The following is a 20,121-nucleotide window of genomic DNA, read 5'->3' on the forward strand; positions in this document are numbered from 1 at the left end:
AAATCATTGTCCTGTGATAAATGACTCACCATCTCTCCTCACTCTTCCTCTTTGCTACATTACTAGCATCAAACTCTTCTGGCCTTTTACCATCAATTTCTCCAATGCCTTGTTCCTATGTTTTCTTCCCAAGTTCTTTTGGGGTGAGGTGCTGACAGCCACTGCCATGGTTCAAGCTTTCCTCTTTCTTTTCTGAGTTATTGTAAAATGATCACCACTTATCTCTTTACCACCATCCTACTGCGCGCACACAGACACACACACACACACACACACCCCCGCAAGCACGCCCACAGGCATCCCCTCTCTCTGCCTCTCCTTGCCGCCCCCCTTCATTCCCTGTAGACCACAGCCCTTAACATGGAATAAAAGGCCTCACCACAACCTGGTAGCTTCTTATTTCTTAAACTTCTTTTCTCACACTATCCTTCATACACTGTCTTGGTCTGTTCAGGCAACCATAACAAAACACTCGGTGGCTTATAAATAACAGACATTTATTTCTCACTGTTCCGGGGGCTGGGGAGTCAAGGCACCAGCAGATTTGGTATCTTCTGAGGACCCGCTTCCTGGTTCATGAATGGGGTCTTCTCACTGTGTCGCCAAACAGTGGGATGGGGCGAGGGATCTCTCTGGAGCCCCTTTTCTAAGGGCACTAATCCCACTCATGTGGGCTCCACCCTCATGACCTCATCACCTCCTGAATATCCCACCTCCCGATACCATCACATTGGGAGTTTGTGTTTAGCATATGGATTCTGGGGGGGACACAGATACTCAGTCTGTTGTGCATACACCACCACACACCCTTGCCTTTCCCCACGCACATTTGACCTTTGCTGGACGTCAGCTTCTTGCAAATACTCACCCTTCAGATTAAGAGGCCCGTCCTGTCCCTTGTCTGCCGGACACCCCTGCTCATTCTTCAGTTCCAGCCTGCAGCGTTACCTCCTCCTGTCCCTCCAAGTGGAGCGAGTCTTCCTCCTCTGTTCTCCCACAGGAATCTCACCAGGTCACTGTTCCAGTTTGATCTCAAATTCGAATGACCCGTTAATGTGTATGTCTCTCACTGTAGCTTCTACGGGAAAGAGCATGTCTTTATTTTTTTAACTTAATTATAGTTGATTGCAATATTGTATTAGTCTTTGGTGTACAGCAAAGCAATTCATATATGTATGTACGCATATACACATATACACATTTTTTTTCTGATTTTTTTCCATAAGAGGTCATTATAAGATATTGAATATATATATTGAATATAGTTCCCAACAAGTAGGACCTTGTTGTTTATCTCTTTTATGTATACTAGTTTGTATCTGTTAATCCCAACCTTCTAATTTATCCCCCCTCCCTTTCCCCTTTGGTAACCGTAAGTTTGTTTTCTTTGTCTTTGAGTCTGTTTCTATTTTGTAAATAAGTTCATTTGTATCATTTTTTTTTAGATTCTACATAGAAGTGATATCGTTAAGGTATTTGTCTTTTTCTGTCTGGCTTACTTCACTTAGTATGATAATCTCTAGGTCCATCCATGTTGCTGCCAATGGCATTATTTCATTCTTTTTCATGGCTGAGTAATATTCTACTTTATATATATATATATATATATATATATATATATATATATATATATATACACACCACATCTTCTTTATCCATTCATGTGTCAGTGGACATTTGGGTTGCTTCCAGTTGGTGAGTCAGCTATTGTAAATAGTGTTGCTATGAACACTGGGGTACATGTATCTTTTCGAATTAGAGTTTTACCCGGATATATGCCCAGGAGTGGGATTTCAGGATCATATGATAGTTCTATTTTTAGTTTTTTTAAGGAAGCTCCATACTGTTCTCCATAGTGGCTGCACTTAGTTGTCTTTGATTCTGAAGCACCTTCTATTATGCCCGGCATTTGGTAGGTGCTCAGAAACGTGAATGAGTGATTATTTGTCACATATTGTGGTGTCTCATTTCTTTCCTTGCTTGCATATAGCTGGAACTGTTTTTTTTTTTTTTTTCCTGCTTAAGCCTGGTGTCCTTACCTGTCTGTCAGCCCTCCTCTGTCTGCACGTGTCTGTGTCAAAGAGTAAACAGTAAGACAACAAGGATGGTGCAGCACAGCTAGCGTCCTTTATATGAGGGCGGGCCTTGCACCCCAGCTGGCAGAATGGCAGAACGTGCCTGTGCACGCAGTTCCTTCATTTATTCATTCATTCAGTAAGGTGGTGAGTCAGCCAGTCATTCTGACTCATGCACTTACTCATGTGCCTCTTCTGTCCCAGGAATGTGTCAGCAAACAAAACGAACCCAACTTCTTGCCCTCATGGAGCTTGCACTCTACGAGGAAGAGGCAGGCAAGACACATAGTAAATGAGTAAATTATATAGTGTGCTAGAAGGTGGTAATTGCTGTAAGAAAAATAAAGCAGAGGCTGGGAAGTATGGCAAGGTTGCTATTTTAAATTCAGAAGTCGGAGGAGACGTTATGAAAAGGTGATATGTGAGCAAAGCTTTGAAGGAACTGAAGAGGTGAGTGAGTCATGTGGGTGTCTGGGGGGAACATTCCAGACAGAGGAAGGAGCTCATCACAGGCCCCGGGCAGAAGAGTGACCTGTAGGGAACAGCAAGGAGATGAGGGGGGAACAGCAGACCGAGTGAGGGGTTATAAAGGTAGGCATCACGTGGGGCCTTGAAGGCTTCTGCACTGGGGGAAATGGGACTGAGCGCTGGAGAGTGTGGACGTGGGAGGCACCCTGATCCCACTTGGGCTGCACAGGGACGGTTTGGGTGCTGTGTGGGGACCAGACTGCAAGACAGACAGAGGGAAGAGCAGGGGTGCCACTTGGCTGGCCATTGCAGGAATGGGGCAAGTGATAAAGTGAAGGTGATGGAAAGGGGCCAGGGTCTGGATACTCTGAGATTTTCTGGTGAGTTGGAAGTGAGATGTGAGAGGACAGAACATGATGGTGCAGAGCTGGAATGGCTGTCAGCTAAGAGGTGAAAGCTGCGGGTGGAGATGGTTTGCAGAAGAAGGTAGGTCAGTAATTCGCTTTGAGTCTGACATATTTAACAGCTATCCAGAAGGAGACGCTGAATGGTCTCAGCTTTACGTATGTCATATACAGGCCTGGGGAAGGAGAAATTCCAGGTAGAGACACGAAGTGGGACTCAGCCAGATAGAGTTGATATTTAAAGACTTCGTGGCTCAGTCCTGGATATGACAACATCTGAGAAACACCGTAAATCCAATTCACACTTCAAATTTAAAAAATATAAGATATAAAAAATGAAATAATTTCTCCTCAAAGTGTGAAGAACTCTGCTGAGATGTACGGCTGCATACGTTGCACTCTTCGGTCACTTATTCACTCAACGAACGTTCCTTAGGTGCCAAGTGTATGGTGTGTGTACACCAGACGTGGCTATAATAAAATTCAGGAAAGTAACAGCAACAACGAAAACAAATTGGACTTTTCAGATCATCCTGATGGTCTGTCCCTTTTTTGATGCGTGAAAGGAGTGACTCTCTCATATTTTAAACGGATTTATTGATGTATCGTTGACACACAATAAGCTGCGCGTGTTTAAAGTGTACCGTCTAATGAGCTTTGACATATATCCACACCTGTGAAACCATCACCACAGTCAAGAATTGTAACTCCATATTTTCAATCAATCATACTTCCCAAGAGTTTTGTGTGTTTCAAGCTCCATGCTGGACACTATGAAGGATGTAAGATGAAATCGCTGCCTCATGTATTTGTTCATATTTAAGATTCTGCCTTTCCCTAAAAAGTGATCTCATCACACACTCATTTCCATGTCTTTTCTCCGGCGTATGCTGAAAATACACTCAAGTTTGGTTCCCAAGGCTTTGGAATGACATGTGTAAACCATTTGACACCCGCGTTCCTGGTTAAATCAGGAAAGAGGAAAAGATCAGGAACCCTGCCATCTTTTAATCAGTTCCGATACAAGCAGAAACTTCTCTCGTTCCTTCTTGTGTGGAAACAGCCCAAACAGTAGGCTCTGTTTCCTCCTTTTTTCCTTTGTGTAGGCAACAGAATAATTACCTCCTGCCGAAAGCTTGGAGAAATCGTTCTGTGTCCAATTAGAATTTTTGATTTGACTAACAGATCCAGGATCATGCCTTTATTTCTGTAACTGCTCTCAGTGAGATGCACCCAGGATGTTTCTAGCTCTCCCATTTGCCGTGGCCATTGCATGTTACGGCACTGCGTTACACCCTGCGACCCGCCTTGCCACCGAGGGGCATCCTGGGGTGAAAAGGAGGGGGGAGCCCTCCTTTGGTTTTGGAATCCTCTCCCTCTGCCTTCCCCCCCCCCATTTCCCTTCCTTTCCTAGTCTGATGCCCCGCCCCTATTTGTAAATGGTGCTGGGGAACAAGGGGTCCTGTCCTGTCCATGACGCTGCCGCAGCAGAAGCAGGAGGCCTGGGAGCAGGTCTTCAGGAAGCCTCTGCGGTGGCGCCCCAGGCAGCCGGCCAGCGTTGAAACCTCCGAGATGAATGGAGGGTAAGATCTGCCAGCACAGCTCATGCAAGAGTGAGCAGTCCCTGCCAGCGACACTCCAGCCGAATCCTTTCCAGAGAACTCGGTTATGTAAACATCTAGGCGGCAGCCTCCAGCCCAGATGGACTGCCCTGTGCCGACGCCTGAGGTAGCTGTGAAAATTTCCCTCAATGCAAGCAGTCCAGGTTCCCAAGCTCTCCCTGGAGAGCTTTTTATTGGGGGCCTTGGGCCGGGGAGGGACCAGGGCTTGTTCCTACCTCCTGGAGCTGGGACCATCCTGCAGAGCTGTGGCTTTCCAGATCAAGGCACCCATGTGCCCCGGGTCTGCTGTGCTGTGATGCCATTGGAAATATGATCTGATTTAAGCATGAGTCTCAGAAGGATCAGCTCTTGGGCTGGAGCGCTTCCTTCCAAGCCGGGAAGATTTGGCATCTGCGTACTGGGCCCCTGGACTCAGGCACGAGTGGCATGTGGCTGCTTTGTATCTCATGCAGGTTCTGTGAAAGCAGGTGGCCTGGGGACCAGTCCACTGTCTTAGGCATCTGTTCTCTCCCACCTTGCTTCAGAGTCACCAAAGACCCAAGCATGGAACTCCAGGAGCTTGTGGATGTCTGAAATACTCTTTTCTGCCCCTCACATCCCTCGGGGTAGTGGAGAGTTTGACTGTATAATACACAAAGCGGGTTGTTTGTGGGAGGGACAGTCCAGTCCCAAATTCTCTTATCTGTGTGGCAAGGCACCCCAGCTATCACTGATGATAATTCTGCTCGTTTGCCATGTCATCACGCAGATGACATAAACCACAAAGAATGCATGTGTTTCTGAGCCTGGGTTTGGGGGTATGTTTCTACAGAATAGGCAAATTAAAACATAGCTCATTAAACGCAAATCAAGTTCTATAGTACCTATAGTTTGGAATTGCCCTTGAAATGATATATATAAGAATATATGTTATTTGAATGTATATTAATGCATGTACAAATATTTATTGAGTGCCTGTTACGACGGTCATGTCATTCTATTTCAATCGTATATATACACACATATATATAATTCAAGATCAACAAAATAATTTACAATAAAAATGTGGTAACCTATTGCTTAATAAGACCCATGGCTATAAATAGTGTTGTCTCATCCCACTGAGCACAACATAAGCAAAAATAAAAAATTAAAATGACAGATTGAATTAGACATTGGAATAAAATAGGCAGATTCATGTTACCAAGAAAATGTCATTGGTTCTTGGTTGTCAATTACATGAAGAGCAAACCAGCTACAGAAACATATAACCACCCCACACAGCATTGCAGTTTCATGTGTGTGTGTTTTTTCTTTTAATTTTTATTAAGGTATAGTTGATTTACAGTGTTGTGTTAGTTTCAGGTATACAGCAAAGTGAATCAGTTATACACATACGTATATCCACTCTTTTTTCGATTCTTTTTCCATATAGGCCATTACAGAGTATTGAGTAGAGTTCCCTGTGCTATACAGTAGATCTTTATTAGTTATCTATTTTATATATAGTAGTGTGTATATGTCAATCCCAATCTCCCAATTTATCCCTCCCCCACCTTTACCCCCTGGTAACCATAAGTTTGTTTTCTATGTCTGTGACTCTATTTCTGTTTTGTAGATAAGTTCATTTGTACCCTTTTTTTAGATTCCACATATAAGTGATATCATATGATATTTGTCTTTCTCTGACTTACTTCACTCAGTATGACAATCTCTGGGTCCATCCATCTTGCTGCAAATGGCATTATTTCATTTTTTTATGGCTGAGTAATATTCCATTGTATATATACCACATCTTCTTTATCCATTCCTCTGTTGATGGACATTTAGGTTGCTTCCATGTCCTGGCTATTGTAAATAGTGCTGCAATGAGCATTGCATTTTAAATAGAGGACTTTTAAAAAAAATAATTTTATTTATTTATTTATTTATTTGGCTGTGTTGGGTCTTCGTTGCTGCACGCAGGCTTTCTCTAGCTGTGGCGAGCGGGGGCTACTCTTCGTTGGCTTCTCATTGCAGTGGCTTCTCTTGTTGCGGAGCACGGGCTCTAGGCACACAGGCTTCAGTAGTTGTGGCATGCAGGCTCAGTAGTTGTGGCTTATGGGCTCTAGAGCGCAGGCTCAGTAGTTGTGGTGCACAGGCTTAGCTGCTTCGCGCCATGTGGGATCTTCCTGGACCAGTGATCAAACCCGTGTGCCCTGCATTGGCAGGCGGATTCTTCACCACTGCGCCACCAGGGAAGTCCCTAAATAGAGGACTTTTGATTGCACGTTTATACAAAGGAAATTGGTAAGGGAAAAAGTAGAATAATGTGTTTGTGCCTACCATCTGCAGTGTGATTTTCTTAAAGTCTTCTGAAGCAGTCAGTGGATGTGGTGACTATTTGTTTCATCAAAGTACGTGTAATATTGTTAGCAGGAAGCATTATAAGTAAATACATTAGTTATTAGAATGAGTCTATTTTGGGGGGACTTCTTGTTTATAGGTGTACACGTATATCCATGGCTCATACCTTAGAATGTGTCCATCCACCTTCCCTCAGAGTCCAGTAACCCTTTCTACAGCATCGCAGGCTGACAGTCTTCTGGCCCTTCCTGATTACTTGCAGTGGTGGTGGGGCAACTTGTTCCATTTTGAACAGTGATGCTTGTTAGAAAGTTCTCCCGTCTATTGAAATCTGATGTGTCTTTTGAAACTTCTACTCATTGATCCCATTTCTGCCCGCCAAAGCAAAGTTCTCCCTTCTCATTAAGTTATCAAACACAATCATCAAATTAGCTTTAGATCATCAAATTAGCAAGTCCCCACGTCCAGGCCTTCCCAGGACAGTCCAGTTTATACCTAGTACCCCCGTGGAATCCATGATAGCCTCCCTTTTCACTCGCAGAGGTGTCTTGCATGGGGGATAGATGACAGGGTCCCTCTCACTGAAGCCAGCATGCAGCTTTTCCATCAGCCCCGAGAAGACATGGTTTCCATATCTTTACCCAGTCTGACTACCCTTCTTTGGTCTTGCTCTGCTTTCTTTCATGTCCTACCCGAAAATATGGTACCCAGAATTAAACACAAATTTCCAGAAATAGTTTAATCGTAGTAGAGTGTAGGAGACCTCTTGATTTCATTATTCAGGATGCTGTACTTCTAACTCGTGAACTAAGAACAGGACCTGAAACCATAAACAATATGACCCCCAACTTGTAGACATGGAAGCTACCATCTAAACAAACCTCTTGTCATCTACACATTTGGTCAGCACACTTTCTGTGTCTGGTTACAAATCGTTGGGGGGTAATATGGATATGGAGAGCTTATGTTTAGTATCTCTTTATAATTTACCAACTGCTTGTGCATTTTCTAAGGCAGTGAGCCTCAACACCTGCAATTAGAACCCTCTTTCCAGGCTCCCCTCATTTTTACACCAGTTAGGATTAAATTGATTTGGAAACGTGGTCCAATGGATACTTAACTATCTCATCAATGGTTTAGCCATCCTCAGACGATTGATATAAGTTGCTCCTTCTTCCTGTTGTCATAAGTAGGGTTCTCCAGCTGTATTTCTCACTGCTACACGCCCACCCACCGCCCTGTGCCCCAGCTCTACTGCCTGGCTGATGTTTCCAGAACATGCCACGTTCTCTCCCATCCAGCTCTTCTTACGTCAGGTTGTCTCTGCTGGATGTCCTGTCTTCAGATATCACTTCCTCACCTGAGCACTCACCCATCCTCCAGGTATGAGTGAGGGTCCCCCCGACCCTCTGCCTCATTGCATCTTATACCCACCCCATGGTCACACAGATTACACTGTAATCTCCTGTTGACTTGGGTATTTCTTCTGCTGGACATAGACGCTCATTAAGTATAGGAACAAAATTGTGTTCATCATTATATATCTAATAAAATGCCAGGCACATAACTATGTACCATAAACATTTGCAGAATGAATACACACTATGATGGACACTACTATGTATAATCCTTTAAACCCATTTCTCTCATTTCATGAGGGGCGGTCACTAGATTACTCTCTGGATTACTAGAAAGATGGATAGATCTTTTCTAGAGGAGAAATTACTGTCAAAGAAGATGAACTTTTTAGCCATTTGCATCTTAGTTTTATTTCCTGTAGGCTATTAGTAGTCTTCTACTTAACTTGTAGTCATCTACGAATTAATTAATTTTATCTTTAACATAGTAACCCTTCATTATAGTTGTTGTCTCTTCCCCCCCAACTTTGCATTTGCTTTTTCTTTTTGCTGATGGTGATTTATGGAGTAAAATTATTTTAAAATGTAATCAAATCTATACATTTTTCACTTTTGGCTCATCCATTGCTTTTATGCTTAGAAAGACCTGATAAACCTATCTATTTTTAATATTTAACTGTATGAAGCACCTGAGATTTTTTCCGGGGAAAGAGGTGCAGTTAGTTTATATTCTTTTAGTCGTTAGTCCTACCGTTTCCCTTCTTGGTTGAGAAGATTAAACTGAGTGGTCCAGCAGCTCATCTTTTAACAAAAATCCATTAGCACCAAACAATGAAAACTTTCCTTTCCTTGCTCTTCTTGCTTGGAACGTGTCTTTAAAGGTTCTTTCATTGTCCTTAGACTCCCCTTATTTTAAATCCCAGCTTCAGTGTTCCACCTCTGTTCCTCTAAACTTGTGACACTTTCTCATCTATGTATCGATACAGAATATGTATAATGTACTCTATGCCCCTGACACGTTGTATATATTATACTACAATCTGGTCACCTTTGGGAATCCTCTGTGCGGATACTTTGTGTTCTTTGGATGTCACGATCTTCACTTTCTCATTCAATTTTATTTTTATTATGTTGTTTTTATCTTTAAAGTTTATGTGTTAAAGTTTCGATCTCATACAAAAAACATTCTTTTCGATCCACAGAGTCAACCTTATCTTTTTTTTGGACTTTTAAAAACCATTTTCCTTGAGTCTGGGGTCCCCGTCAGACTATCCCATCAGTCCTCCTTTTCTATAAAAATTCCAAGTACAGTCATCAGAACAAAAGAAAGTGTAGATATTTGCCTTTTCCTTTGGAAAAAGCATCTCCATTTCAACCAAAACTCTATCCCTGAGATACTGAAGCCAGAACTCCATGTGCCAAAGCCCAGGTGTCATTTTCCTTCTTCTTTCCTCCCTTCAAGGAGAACAGCGGGATGTCGGATGGTTTAGAAGGGTTCTTGCTGCTTCTTTGTATGTTTTGTTTCTTCGGAGCTTATACCTTCCCAGCCAGCCTTGAAGGACGTCTGCACAGACACCTGTGTCGTGAACAGTTGTCAGTAAGAATAACACCCTGAATCTGCCAAGAGGAACAGGCGAGGCCTCCTTGCCAGCAAGAGGCCTTCGTCTCCTCCTCCAGTGACAGAGCGTGTATGTGGCCTGGCAGTTCTTGTGGTCGCCACCGTCGTCATCTTACACGTGACGCTGGCACCCCTAAACCTCCATTCCTCGCCTGGCTCCGGCATGCCTTCCACCAGCTCTCTGTGGACGCTGGCAGGGAGCGTGGGATGAAAAGCAGCCATTGCTGTTTGGGGGAGGGCTGGACCTGCAGGTGCTCTGTGTGGGTGGAGTAGCCCCTTTACCCGGCACCAGGGCCCCGTGGCCTCTGCTCTGTGAAGACCTGGTACTTGCTCAGCGCTGGGGACAGCCACCCAGATGTTGCCCGCCCAGGCCATTGTCCTCTCCCATCCGGCCACAGCGGCAGACAGCCTGGCATGAGTGGCCGAAAGCTGCAGCCTCACCCAGGCCATCCTGCAGGTGTGGAGGTGGGGGCGTGGCAGCAGTTGATGAAAACCGGGTTCCGCCCTGCAGGGCAGGACACGTAGTCTCTCGTCTCCCTGACACTGCTGCTCAGAGGAGTGTCACCTTCCCTGACTAAGACTTTTTTTTTTGGCTGCGTTGGGTCTTCGTTGCTGCGCGCGGGCTTTCTCTAGTTGCGGTGAGCAGGGGCTACTCTTAATCGCGGTGCCCGGGCTTCTCATTGCTGTGGCTTCTCTTGTTGCGGAGCATGGTCTCTAGGCACGTGGGCTTCAGTAGTTGCAGCACGTGGGCTCAGTAGTTGCGGCTCGCGGGCTCTAGAGCGCAGGCTCAGTAGTTGTGGCTCATGGGCCTAGTTGCTCCACGGCATGTGGGATCTTCCCGGACCAGGGCTCGAACCCGTGTCCCCTGCATTGGCAGGTGGATTCTTAACCACTGCGCCACCAGGGAAGTCCCCTGACTAGAGACTTCTAAAGGTAATATTGAGCCCACTCCGTGCCATGCACACTCTATGTGTGTTAACTTAGTTATTCCTTTCAGCAGCCCCACAAGGTTGGCACGAGGATGGTCTCCATTTCATAGACTGGGGAGTGAGACACAAATTGGCAAAGTGCTTGTGGGGGGTTACACCCAGCTAGCCCCCAGCGAAGCTGGGATAAGACACGAACCCAGGTGGTCAGGCCCCAGAGCCCTCCTCCCATCCTCTGTAAACCCCGGCGCAGTGACCTGGGGAGGACAGGAGGGAAGGCTGCAGGCCTGGCATTGTAGCTGCCGGCCAGGGGTGGGAAAATCCCCCCACGGGGAGGAGAAAGCATGTGCATCAGCACAGCTGAGTCTGCAGGAATGAGTGAAAGTCATGTCCGTCTTCCCCTCAAGCCAGTGACCTCTGAGAATCTAGATGGTGCTTCCTTTGGTCACCGCTGTGTCTCGAGCCCCTGGCTTGGTGCGCGGCCTGGACCAGGCTGGCAGGGGTGGTCCTTTGTGTCCATGAGGGAAGAGGAAGTGTTTCCAGGCAAAAGAGACAGCATGGGCCAGGCCCTGAGGTAAGGGAGGCCCTCAGGGAAGCAGAACTCAGAAGTCCAGGGCAGGTGAGTCCTGGACTTGGACTGGTCTTGGAATTGCAGGGATGGGGCCTGGGGAAGGAGAGCATTTGAAAAAACCAGATGTGGTGAGGTGAGGCCAGATCTCAGAGGGCTCGTTATCCAGCGTTCAGATACTCATCTCTCACAAATGGTAGCCACGGTGCTAATCAACGAGGGATGTTTTATAACCACGTCGGGAATCTCCTCCTCAGGCCTTTATTCCCCAAGGCCTTCCATCCAGATCTGCTCAGGATTCTGCTGGCTAGACATTCCCACCTTCTGTTTCCGGCCGGCCTCTATCCAGGCTGCCTGAGACTCCCTCTCTGGTCGAAACTCCCAACTCCCCTTCACCTATGAGAAAGCTCTATTCCCTTTGCCCATCCCTCTCCAAATAATAATAACAATAATAATGGAATGTCAAGTAGCATGGAGTCTCCATGGATCTTCAGAGACTTTAGTTCTTCTGGTTGCAGAACCAAAGCTTTGTGGGACCCTAGGCCTGGGTAGAAAGCAAAAGCTTGCCTGTAGATGTGCTGTGAATGAGGTGAATATGGGTTAATATGTGTATTTTGGGTAGAATAATGGATTGAGATCTTGCTAATATACTCAAAAGGGTGGTCAAGAAAATCCTGTCTTCGGAAGATGCTCTGGCAGTGGCAGGAGAAAGGACAATCAGGTTATCGTTCTTTCAGTGTCCAGCTGGTCAGAATGTAATTCAGAAAGCTCTGCTGCCTTCCAGGGGCTGGAGGCCTCACCTGCACTTCCGTTAACTTCTGTTAACTTCCGTTAACTGAACTGCAGTGGCTTCACTGCTCTGTGGTCGCCAAGGTGGTGTCCTTGGTGCATAACCAGGGCCCCTGCATGTGGCTCTCGCAGTGTCCCTTTCCTCCTGACCATTTAGTCAGAGGGTTGGCTCTCAGATGGGGGAGAGCAATCATCTGTCACACTCTGGCCCTGGGCTGAAATTCCCCACTTGGGCCTTGACCTTCTGTATCTGAGACGAACCTGTCTGACTCCATGTCTATAGCTTGTCCTCAGATTGCAGTGTCTTGTTGGAAGGGGAAAAGAGTCCCCTCCTTCCCCACATCCCACAGCAGAGCTCTGGGTAGGAGTTCCTCTCCACTGGGGTCACACGAGCCCATCAGTGGAGCTCCTTGGCTGTCCTCTTCTCCGACCTATCTGAGTCTATCCCTTGTCTTCTCAACTTTAGGCCCGGAGACCGATTATTAATGTTTTTTGATCCTCTCCCTGCAGTCCCATCTGGAGAGGATTGAAATGATGGTGCAGTAGGACTTGTGGCTTGATCACACACAGCAGTGGTCTGCAGGGTGGTAGAGTCGGGGACTAAAACGGTCCACCTGTTACCGGGTCCAAGCTCATGCTGCTTGCTGCATGACAGGCCAGTAAATCAAGAGATGAGTTGCTGGGGTAACGGATAGCGACTTTATTCAGAAAGCCAGCAGGTCGAGAAGATGATGCACTCGTGTCCCAAAGAACCAGCTTGCCCAGGTTGGAATTCAGGCTTCTTTTGTTCTAAAAGGGGAAGGGGTGTGGTTGGCTGTTGCAGACTTCTTGCTGTCGGAATCCTTCATTCTTGCAGCTGTCCCCATAGGTCTGGTCACAATGTTCCTATAAACCTCCAACAAGACAAATGTTGTTATGACCCAGCAATCCCACTCCTGGGCGTATACCCAGAGAAAACCATAATTCAAAAAGACACATGCACCCCAATGTTCACTGCAGCACTATTTACAATAGCCAGGGCACAGAAGCAACCTAAATGCCCATCGACAGACGAATGGATAAAGAAGATGTGGTACACATATACAATGGAATATTACTCAGCCATAAAAAGGAACGAAACTGAGTCATTTGTAGAGACGTGGATGGATCTAGAGACTGTCATACAGCGTGAAGTAAGTCAGAAAGAGAAAAACAAATATCGTATATTAACGCATGTATGTGGAACCTAGAAAAATGGTACAGATGAACCGGTTTGCAGGGCAGAAATAGAGACACAGATGTAGAGAACAAACGTATGGACACCAAGGGGGGATAGTGGCGGGGCGGGGCGGGGGTGGTGGTGGTGTGATGAATTGGGAGATTGGGATTGACATGTATACACTAATATATATAAAATAGATAACTAATAAGAACCTGCTATATAAAAAAATAAAATAAAATTCAAAACATAATGCAGTTAATGGATTTGGGAAAAAAAGACAAATGTTATTTTCTGTTCTGTAACTTTTTATCTCTTAGGAGTGGAAAAGTTATACCTTTAAAGGTCAGAGCCTTGAGAATGGGGTATCCTGTGTGTTGTAGGCTGTAGGCAACATTCTTTCAGTGATTAACTTGCAGGAAAAGCAATAGGATACAAAGGTTAAAGAAAAAGAGACAGATCCCATATGGAGTCAGATTTGATCTTCCCTGTGACACACCTGCCCACGCAGCCCTCCGCTGTCCCCAAGCCCTTAGTACCCACACAACACCACGACTCCTCTTCTTGTGTCACCAGAGAAAACCCAGTTTCCTTTCGCTGGAGGCAGAGAGACCCGGGCAGTAGCCACGCCTCAGTCTGCTTTCCAAAGATCCTCCAGTGAAACACTGGCCGCACTCATGACCTGATCAAGTGCACACTTGCAGCGGGTCAAGCTTTGAAGAATGCAAGGCTGTTTCCATTCTTTTTTTTTTTTTTAATATTTATTCATTTATTTATTTATTTGCTTGTGCCAGGTCTCATTTGCAGCAGGCGGGCTCCTTAGGTGTGGCTCACAGGCTCCTTAGTTGTGGCATGCGAACTCTTAGTTGCAGCATGCATGTGGGATCTAGTTCCCTAACCTGGGATCGAACTCGGGCCCCCTGCATTGGGAGCACGGAGCCTTATCCACTGCGCCACCAGGGAAGTCCCTTCAGTTCTTATATTACATTGCATTGCCATGTGAATTTGTTTATAATAGGGCCACGCATTTAGTCACTTTCATCTGGGTTTTATCAGTTCTGACTGTATTCAGCAGCCAAGAACCTCAAGGACATGCCTGTGTGTGTCCTTCTGAACTCAGGAGACTCATAATAAAGGCAGAGGTGAAATAACTTGCCAGAGGTCATGGAGCAAAACTGGGACCAAGTCATTCTCTCTGAATCAGACTTCTGCTGTCTAATACTTGGTATCTCCTTTCTTTCCATTAGCATCTTTATTTCAATATGATGTCACTTGGAGACAAAAAACGGTAATAAGCTTGAGATAAATCAGACAGAGGGAAAAATCATAGTAAAAATGGACAATATACCTTTAACTTTTTTTAAAAGTTATAGACAGAGGCCCCTCATGCACTTTCTTTTTTTTAACATCTTTATTGGAGTATAATTGCTTTACAATGGTGTGTTAGTTTCTACTGTATAACAAAGTGAATCAGCTATACATATACATATATCCCCATATCTCCTCCCTCTTGACCCTCATGCACTCTTATTATAATGTATGAAATATACACTATAATAACTTATTATATCTGGTATGTCCATGGTACAGGTTAGGTGTGAGCGGCAGATGGATGGATATTTTTAACAACTTTTAATTTGCCTGAAATCCTTTCTATCTGTGTAGTTATTTACTGTGGGCTTGACTTTCTTGAGGCCACTGTGAATGTGTTGCATTTATTCGTCTCCTGGATGTGACAGCTTCATAATGATTGCGATTCTGGTATCCTATGACTTTCTGGTACTTAGTTGAGTCCTTGGGTCCTCATTTATCTGCAGAGGAAACTGAAGTGGAGAGAGGGATGTGACACACTGAGGTGACCCAAACAGCAGAAGCCCCAACAGTGAGTTTCCCTGGGAACTTGCAGTCATGTCTCTGGAATTTCCTTCCGAGCCACAGAATGGCCTGGGTCAGAGGGCAGATTGTGAGGTGCTGCTGTCATACTTCTGGCATCCTCGGGTTGCTCCGTGGCTTCATGGACCGTGCTCACAGGACGTGCTCTAAGACTTACGTCTCTAGGTTTGGGCCTTGGCTTGGACACTTCAGAAATCGGTATTTTCTCTTTGATGATAACGTTTTAAAGGGTCGGATTTCGGGTTGTTTGGGGGAGTACTGACAATTCTCCAAAGTGTGTTTTGGAAATGTGAATTCTTCGTTTTGTGCAATTCCAGTGAGTCTTTAATATTTCTTATTTTATTGTCCCATGAAGTATTGTCTCTAAAATGAATCTGAATCACAACTTGGTAACTTATGCAGAGCTGTAAACAAGTAGGCACGTGGTAACGTGACTCTCCTCCCCCTCCCTACCCTCACCCCAGCCCCCAGTGTCTTAGTGATAACAGTTCCAGTATAAATGAGTCTCAGGAAATATTATGGCAACATGTGTTAATTGAATGTATTTTAGTTTTTATTTTTTGAAATCGTATGTTTTTCTAAGTTTATTACCTGTTGCCCTGTTGTCATTTGCACAATTGCATTAGTTTTCTCTGAAATTATTATGAACAGGGGAACTAGGGTTCTTTCTTCAGAGTACTTCCTCCACATGTATATACCATAGTAGATGATACATTTGACAAGGGGCAAGAAAAAGGGGAGAGTGGACATCCAAGAAGTGACTCAAAGAGGGAGAGAGAGGAGGGGGTGATGGGTAGAGAAAGAGGTGATAACAAGAAGCATATTGAAATGGGGTTTACTTAGTTTTGAATTTGAAGAGAAAACATTCCTAATAAAGCATATTTTCACACGCTGAACCCCATACTCCTCCATGTAAAGCTCTTCAGAATCGCCCTTTGGGGGAGTTTGTCGTTGCTGGTTAGGTGGGTATTTGTTTTTCGGTAATGCCCTGCAGAGGGGCCTCCTCTGTCATGTTTGGACAGAACCCCCTTCCGCCATCAGGAGTGTGTCAGGCTCCGGTAGATGGAGGCCCTCAAGCACAGGTATTTATAATCCCCGCCTTTCGGATCCTGTGCTCCCTGAACCCCTTCTGGGGAGCACAGTCTGTCTCCCATGAATTCCTCCCGCAGGGAGAGAAGGTGTGAGACTTTCGGTCTTGAGATTTCTAACATCTGTGGACAATCACAATTCTCATTTGTAAATTAATTAGTTTGATTTGAGATGTTAAGATCTAGGCAATCTAAGAAGAATTTGCTGAGAAGGAAGCTTCTCGAGCTCCATTTCCTATGGCTGACCTCAAAGTGTCCTTCATTTTTCTAGATTAAGTTTCTTTTTTTACATTTTTTTTTAATTTATTTGTGGCTGTGTTGGGTCTTCGTTTCTGTGCGAGGGCTTTCTCTAGTTGCGGCAAGTGGGGGCCACTCTTCATCGCGGTGCGCAGGCCTCTCACTATCGCGGCCTCTCTTGTTGCGGAGCACAGGCTCCAGACGCGCAGGCTCAGTAATCGTGGCTCACGGGCCTAGTTGCTCCGCGGCATGTGGGATCTTCCCAGACCAGGGCTCGAACCCGTGTCCCCTGCATTGGCAGGCAGATTCTCAACCACTGCGCCACCAGGGAAGCCCTCTTTTTTTACATTTTTCAACTGAAAAAGAAAAAAGATGTGAAGTCATATTTGGGTAGGGGTGGGGATAGGGGACCACCCATAAGCCTATCAACCTAGCACATCAACTGTCTTATTTTTGCCTCTTCATTCCTGTACATGTTCACGACAATTTTATTGGCTGCCTTTATAGTACACGTCTCATATTCTACTATGTTCACTTAAGCTCATGTTACAAATGCATTTCCATGTTTATATGTAGTTTTCGTGATTCGGTGTGTGTCTTAACAGCGAAGTTGGATAAGTGGGGTGGACACCTGACTTTCAAAATAACACATTTCTGTGTATCCTTTGGGGTCACAGTGCACTCGGCGGGCTTCTGCTTGGTATGGAATTGTACCGTAACAAGTCGATTTATGGCTGGAGCGGTAGCCAGCTGACATCTGCAAGAAGCCTTGTTCTCCAAAAGCATTTCCTTTGAGAGTAATGCCAGCCCTCCAGTTGTGCCTGAGCAGCTGAAAACAAGAACAAGGAAAGCAATATTTGTTTACAATTGTTAGTATTCAGAAGAAAATTTCACTACGCCCAGGAAGCCAGACGAAGCTGCAGATGTCCAGTTGCTCTTTCTCCGCACACACCCAGGATGGCAAACTTCTTCTGAACTGATGACGAGAACAGGCTGCTCCGATCTCCCATCCGTGCAGAATAGACAGGTCTCCCTTTTGAGAAGAAAAGTCACAGCTGTGCTGTCAAAAGAAAGTTGTGCTTTCAAAGACGTGATGATTCAAGGTTGAGTTTCGGTTTAGACTCACTTCTCTGTGCTGACTTTTCTCGGGGACAGTTTGCCTTCCAAAAGGGAGGCAGCTTGTAAATTTCCTATTAGAATAGGGAGTGTGCTTATAAATTCCTCAGGGCTTAGTAGTGAGATTTTGTTGAAGAGGAGAATGAAGTTGGAAGCTCCTTGGGTAGATCTTAACATCTGGATGCATAGCTACTTCTTTAAACTGCTGAGCAGATAAGGTGAGATTAAGGGAATGGTAATTGTATGTTTCAGATGAAAATGAGAATCTCACGATACACTTTTAGGTATGGGTATGAACTCGGGGTCACGTCACACTTTGCATGCTTGGAAATATTTTGAGAAAATGATAGGCTACCTCTTCTTTATGACTGTGATTAGAACTTTATTTGATACAGTAATGTCTTGGGTACCAATTTTCCTTGGTTTTTATACAGCTTATTAGAACGTGAATAAGTAACTCAAGAACATGTTTATACCCTTAACCTTTTACAGTAAAAGGAAGTTCAAAACTGTGCTTTAAATATGCACAGGACAAGCAGAATTGCTTTCTAAAAATTCCTTAAAATTGTCCCCACCTTTCAGAGAATTTTCTCAAATTGTTAATAAATGTTTTTGAAGGAATTCCAAAATAATATGCCAGGTGGTTGTAGCACTCTCCTTTCTAGAACTCCCTCTCTGTTGATCTTGAGTTCTTCCTAATGAGAACTCAAGTGCTAAATATCTAAAATGCTATCCAAAGTACCTGTGCAGTTGCTGTCAGCTGCCCTATTGAAACTTGAACATTTTGGGTGCACTTTTCTTTTTCTTTTTTTCTTTTTTTGTCTGCGTTGGGTCTTCGTTGCTGCGCGTGGGCTTTCTCTAGTTGCGGTGAGCGGGGGCTACTCGTCGATGCGGTGCACGGGCTTCTCATTGCGGGGGCTTCTCTTGTTGCGGAGCACGGGCTCTAGGCGCTCAGGCTTCAGTAGTTGTGGCATGTGGGCTGCAGTAGTTGTGGCTCGCGGGCTCTAGAGCGCAGGCTCAGTAGTTGTGGCGCATGGGCTTAGTTGCTCCGCGGCATGTGGGATTTTCCTGGACCAGGGCTCGAACCCGTGTCCCCTGCATTGGCAGGTGGATTCTTAACCACTGCGCCACCAGGGAAGCCCTGGGTGCACTTTTTTGCTAAAAGAATAATTTATACATTTTGGTATGGAAGCATATATTTGAGTGTAATTTAAAATTATAGTAGTTTTCTTTGAACTTTGAGGGGTCAATTATTGAGATGAAGCTGATAGATTTTTTTTTCCAGCAAAGTTTTTTATTTACTTTGTAAAAGTTGTTTTCTTTTTTTAAATTGAGATATAGTTGACTTATAAGATTATATTAAGGCATGCAACATAATGATTCGATATCTGTATATATTGTGAAGTGATCACCACAGTAAGTCTAGCTAACATCTGTCCCCATATATGTTACAAAATTTTTTTCTTGTGATGAGAACTTTTAATATCTGCTGTCTTAGCAACTCTCAAATATACGACACAGTATTATTCATTATAGTTAGCATGCTGTACAATACATTCCCAAGTCTTATTTATTTTAACTGGAAGCTTGTACTTTTTGACTGTCTTCCCCAGTTCACACCCCCCCATGTCCATCCCCTGTCTTTGGCAACCACCAGTGTGTTCTCTGTATCTAGGGGCTCATGGTTTTTTGGTTCTGTTTGTTTGTTTGTTTGTTTTAGATTCCACATATAAGTGAGATCATACAGTATTTGTCTTCTTCTGTCTGACTTATTTCACTTAGCATAATGCCCTCCAAGTCCATCCATCTTGTCACCAATAGCAAGATTTCCTCTATTGTACGGCTGAATCATATTCTTAAGAATCACTGTGAGTGATAATATATATGACTTGATGGAAGCGTGAATAATAATACGACTTTGATGCCTTCTTCAGGTGAAGGAGAAAAAATTCTCTCGTAGGAGTACGCAGCAGCTTTGCATGTGCCGATGATCAGGGAATGAGCCGGGTTGGGCAAGAAGAGAAGAGGCCACCTTCTGCATGTTTCCTGGAGGAGGCGCTTCCAGGAAGGGACTCTGATGCCCATGTAGTGAGGCAGGGCCGGAATCAGCCCATGTGCATCCTTCCTTTAGATCTGCATGAAGTGGCTGGTAGCTGGGGAAGAAAAAGGTGGCTTCAGTGGGGTCTACAGTCAGATAAAAATCCAAGGACCGAAAGGAGTCCTTGGGTCTTCTGGTCCTGGCAGCTGTACTGGGGCAGCTCATGAGCACCAGTTGTTATATTTTCAGGAATTTTGTGCTCCGCTTGTAAAACATAGGCATTATTAACACTGAATTATATAAACTTACAGTTAAATAAATTATATTAAAAACAAGGGTAATGAATACTATAATAACCACATAAATCAATCCGCTTCCTAATTATTTTACTGTCCTTT

General features: G+C 44.7%; 1 protein-coding gene across 9 annotated transcripts in view; it reads left to right on the plus strand.

Moving 5' to 3' along the window:
• Positions 1-20,121, plus strand: part of FRMD4A (FERM domain containing 4A) — a 474,406-nt gene that overhangs the window by 255,431 nt on the left and 198,854 nt on the right. Inside the window, exon 1 of one of the 9 annotated variants that reach the window (XM_057544414.1) lies at positions 17,858-17,903. The exons of the other annotated variants lie outside the window; for them this stretch is intronic. The gene's annotated coding sequence lies outside the window, so the exon portion shown is untranslated. Of the gene's footprint in view, positions 1-17,857; positions 17,904-20,121 lie in introns of those variants that run through there. 9 annotated transcript variants of the gene reach the window in all.

Source organism: Balaenoptera acutorostrata, chromosome 3 (genome assembly GCF_949987535.1).
Source record: "Balaenoptera acutorostrata chromosome 3, mBalAcu1.1, whole genome shotgun sequence".
NCBI lineage: Eukaryota > Metazoa > Chordata > Mammalia > Artiodactyla > Balaenopteridae > Balaenoptera > Balaenoptera acutorostrata.